This window comes from Triticum aestivum, chromosome 1B, assembly GCF_018294505.1.
Source record: "Triticum aestivum cultivar Chinese Spring chromosome 1B, IWGSC CS RefSeq v2.1, whole genome shotgun sequence".
Classification (NCBI taxonomy): domain Eukaryota; kingdom Viridiplantae; phylum Streptophyta; class Magnoliopsida; order Poales; family Poaceae; genus Triticum; species Triticum aestivum.
The window spans coordinates 296,460,007-296,465,315 of NC_057795.1; positions in this window are offsets into that span (position 1 = coordinate 296,460,007).

Sequence of the window (5,309 nt, forward strand, 5' to 3'; positions counted from 1 at the left end):
TCACATTCTTTTCCTTGGATCAAGTGTTCTCCTTGCTCGTTTGCCTCTCGCTATTAAAATCATTCAGAAGATTTGTCTGTGTTCCAATTAATTCGAGGTTGTCACCTCATTCAGATATTTTAAATTGTTCTGGTGCATCATCTATCTCTTCAATATCCCTTTCCAACGGTGTTTCTTTTAGTGGGCCCTAACCCACAGGTCTTTTTCCAGGATCTTACCTGACTCTTCTAATTATTTCGGAGCCATTCCTAAATCTTTTCAAGTTTGACGTAAGAATGAATTTCATCAGTCACATGCCTCCCACAAGATCGCTTTCAAATTCTTTTCATTGTTGGCTCAACCTTTTCGCTTTTCATTCTACCAGAGTATCTAAGTTATTTTTGGTGGTGTTTCTCGTCGTCATTTGAAGACCTAAGAAGAGTTTTTTCCTCTAAATCTTGCCCGTTCTCTCGAAGATTCGTGGTTCTAGCTTCATCTTACCCTCTCGAATTATTCCATTTGTCAGATATTCTTTTCTTACCTATCCGAAGTATGTCAGGAGTTCTTTTTCCATTTCTTTTCATCGGAGGCCATCATTCCAGCTACCTTTATCCAATTATCCTGGTGCTTCATTCAGGTGTTCTTTAATCAGCTCATGATCTCTTTGTTCTTGTTGCATCTAAATCCCCTCAAGCGTATTTGTTCTTCTAATTCTTCTCGGTGATTCATTCTCTTTCGTCAGTCATTTTCGAATTCTTACGCTAGTTCGTTCAAGATTCTTTTTCTTTGATTATCATATTAATTCATTCGTCCTTTCCAATCCTACCGGTGTTTCATGAAGACCTTCTCAAGTTTGCGATATGTCACTTCTCAATCCTTTTCAAGAAGAATAAGTAGCATGCAAAATCCATTGCTTGTCATCAATTTAATTTGGTGAGGATAAGCATAACGTAAATCTTATTCTTATTTCATCCAAGTGAGTAATCCCTTCCTTCGGAGTTTGTTCTTGATGAATAAATTCTAGTTCCAAGTGTTTTCATCTTTTCTTTTTCGGAGATCAAATTTCCTCGGCCATTTCGTCGGAACCTCGATCTAAGTCACCGCAAGCTTTAATCTTATCCCTTTCATCCTTCAATTTTATCTCGGCACCCTTTTGTTACCGGAGGTCTTCATGGTGGATCATCATGATTTAATTCATTCTTCAAAGAGTTCATCAAGATTCTAATCGAAGGAGCTCAAGTATCCTTCTTATTGCTTCTCGAGGTGCAGTTAATTCTTCGTATTATTTTGAAGTGGAGTTTTTCTTTTCTTCATTCTTCTTAGCTATCCAATCATTTCCGTTTGTGGCCGGTTATCACCTAAAAATTTTGAGATGTTATTCATAAACCCACATCAAGCTTATTCTTTTTTTGTTGATTTTCTCAACAACTCCGTTCAGCCCTTCCTCTAAGGACTCTATCATATTCATTCATCGTGAAAGTTCTTGTTCTTCCATCCGTTCTTTTCATTCCATTCTTTCAATTCTTCCGGCGGCATTGCGTTGTTCATCTCATCAAGTGCCATCCCATCTTGTGAAGTTCATGTTCTATTCTTTCCATGTTCAGTCAGAGTGCTGCCTAAATCCTTTCAGTCTTATTCGTTTCTTATCTCGTTCTAACCGGAGTGGTTTCATAGTCTATCTGATTCCGTGAGATTTTGATTCTCATCATTCTCGTCGTTCCTCTCTTCTTCTCGAGTGCTCTCGATTATTTGCTTCTTCTCTTGAGTTCTTGTTTCACTCATCCCTTTTCCCTTCTGTCTCGGTCCTAAGATCTCGGGACGAGATCTCTTGTTAGTGGAGGAGAGTTGTAATGCCCCGGATTCGATGTGCCAGGTGTCTACCAGTTATTCGCTGTCATTGCCATGTCATTGCTGGCATGTTGCATTCTATCATGTCATCATGTGCATCTCATTTTGCATACGTGTTCGTCTCATGCATCCGAGCATTTTTTTTCCGTTGTCCGTTTTGCAATCCGACACTCCTATGTCATCCGGCGTCCCCTTCTTGTCTCTCTTCGGGAGTGGGTGTTAAACATTCTCAGAATGGATCATGATTTGCCAAGCGGCCTTGGTGCACCACCGGTAGACCTCCTGTCAAGTTTCGTGCCATTTGGAGTCCGTTTGATACTTCAACGGTTAACCGCATAGCCCAAATTCCCCTTCATTGTGCAGCCCAACACCCGTTCATAACAGCCCATGAGCCCATCCAAACCCCCTCCATGCTCTCGCTCGTTCGATCGCGATCGTGTGGGCGAAAACCGCACCTCATTTGGACTCTCCTTGCTCCCTCTACCTATAAATAGGTGCCTCCCCCCGGAATCCCGCAGTCCAAACCCTAAAAATTCCCCTCTCGGCGCCGGGCATGTCCGTCCGCGCCGAACAAAGCCCGCGCCACCGCCTCCACACCAATCGGCGTCCGCCACGTGGCGCGCCTCAGTCGCCCGCGCCGTCGGCTTGCCAGGCCCGTGGCCGGCCCTCCCGAGCCCGGGACGCCGCCACCGCTCCCCGCGGGAGCCCGCGCCCCCGAGCGCCTCCCCCGCCGCCGGCCTTCGCCTCGCCACTGGCCGCCGCTCCATCCGCCTCCATCGCGCCGCCACGTCGGTCGCCACCCCGGGCCACTGCCCGCCCGACCTCGCCTCCTCCTCCCCGGTCGCCGCCCGGCCCCGCGCGCTCCGGCCTCCTCCGGCCAGATCCGGGCCGGTGCTGCCCGGATCCGGCACCTCCATCCTGTCGGTGCCCTTTTCCGGGCCGACTCCGGCCACCGCGCCGCCGCTCGTCTCCGGCGAGCCCAGCTCCGCCTCAAAGACCGTGCGCAAACCCTAGATCCAAAATGAGGTTGACCCCGGATTTTCCTCTAAGTCATTATATTTCAGCATTCTGTTGCCCTGTTCATCGCATCATATCTGCACGTGCACTACTCTGTTTTGTGCGTGCAATATATCAAAATGTTCATCATGAGATGCTCTACTTTTCATTCCAGTGTTCCATGCTTGTTTGAGTCCATCTTGATGCCCGAATCATTGTTGCAAGAGTGCTATATGATGTTAACTTATGTCTGTTATCAGAACTTGGTGATTTGTCTTTTTCATTGCATTTTGTGTGTGCATCCTACGAGCTTGATGTATACATGAGTTTTGAGCTACATCATGCCATCTTTACTGTGGTGCAATCCAATTATTTTTGTGGGTCTTGTAGTGAGTGCATCGAGCTCGTGAAGTAGGGTACTTGTTACTGTTTTGCTAAACTGAATCTGCTTCAGCATGATGCAATGTAAACCTGCTGCTACAAGTCATTCTATGCATAATCTGGAGATGTTCACTAACGATGTTTTATTATAAATATCATGCTCTATCCATCCATGCCCCTGGTTGCATTTATGTCCTGCAGTAGCTTGTTGTAATCTTGCTCTCAAATTGGTAAATAATGTTGATGTCAGCCTGTCAACATTAAGTTCAGTTTTGCCATGAGCTTTGCTAGTGATCCATGGGCCCTATGAACTTGCTCTTGCCATTCTTACATTCATAAATATTTCATATTACTGTTGGTTTCCTCGTCATGCTATGTATTGCTCTGTGGTGAGTGGCACAAGCTCACCAACATGCCTACTTATCGTTGTTCCTGCCATGTCTGAATCTGTCATATCATTTGCCATGTTTGCATGGATGCTACCATGTTTTCTCTTGATCTTTGGAATTAGTTCAGTAAGGGAGTTTTGTTCTTTTTCTTTAATATTAGCATGCCATGCCTTTGCTTGCCATTTTAAGTTCATGTATCATGTTGTTTGATAGGTCTAAACATTGCAACCTGATACTATTTCTGCTAAGTCTGAAACTGTTATTATTTGCAATATTGCTATCTCCTTTTGAGCATGTTTGAATGATTTCTGGAGATAGCTCAGTGTTCATGTTTTGTCATGGTTTACCTGTACTTCATGCCAATGCCTTTTGTTTTCACGTTGAGATGCTGTAGCATACTGTTTGGATGCTTGCTAGATGCCTAGTTGCTGTTTTGGACAACTTGTCCTTTAAACTTGTTTCATGTGTATGTGTTGCACCGTTGCTCCGTTTTGATTGTGCTCTATATGAAACTTGCTTGATTTTGCATGTAGTTTCATGTTATAATGTTGCATCCATGTTTTGAGAGTGTTTTCTTGATGTTTGTATGCATTTTTCATCAATGCCATGTTTAACTTGTTTTGCTCATATCTTCTAGACCGTAGCTCCGAACTAAATCAGCTTTATATGTAACTTGACTATAATTTCGTGTAGATCATCTTGGTGCATCTTAACTAGTTGTTTAACTACTTGAACTTAAGGTTTATTCAGTTCTGGACCAATTTCTAAATTTGCATATGAGGACTTACCAGAATTGTTATATGTTGTTTCCAGCCTCATTTAACCTTGCTTTGATGTGTTCTTGTATGCATCATCTCTTGCCATGAGTAGTTTCATGTAGTCTTGTCTTGCATCATACTTGGTTGAGCATCATGTCATGTTTATGTGTGGTGTCTTTACCATGGTGTGTGCTTCTTCTAGATAGTTCCCATTTCGTTGCGATCGTGAGGATTCGTTCATCTACACTTGGTTCGTCTTCGTGGCTTCATCTTCCTCATGGACTCATTCTTCTTCCTTGCGGGATTTCAGGCAAGATGACCGTCACCTTGGATCTCACTACCATCATTGCCATGCTAGTTGCTTCGTTCTATTGCTTTGCTGCGCTTCCTATCATTTGCTCTTCAAGCCTCCCAAAATTGTCATGTCAGCCTCTAACCTTTTCACCCTTCCTAGCAAACCGTTGCTTGGCTACGTTACCGCTTTTGCTCAGCCCCTCTTATTGCGTTGCTAGTTGCAGGTGAAGTTGTAGATTGCTCCATGTTGGACAGGATTATGTTGGGATATCACAATATCTCTTATATTATCAATGCATCTATACACTTGGTAACGGGTGGAAGGCTCGGCCTTATGCCTGGTGTTCTGTTCCACTCTTGCCGCCCTAGTTTCCGTCATATCAGTATTATGTTCCCGAATTTTGCGTCCCTAACGCGGTTGGGTGATTTATGGGACCCCCTTGACAGTTTGCCTTGAATAAAACTCCTCCAGCAAGGCCCAACATTGGTTTTACCATTTGCCTACCACCTATACCTTTCCCTTGGGAGTAATTAACCCGAGGGTCATCTTATTTTAGCCCCCCCGGGCCAATGCTTGTCTAAGTGTTGGTCCAAACTAGAGCACCGTGTGGGACCATCCCTTGGCAACTTGGGTTACGTCGGTACCTATACGCTTCGCTTATCC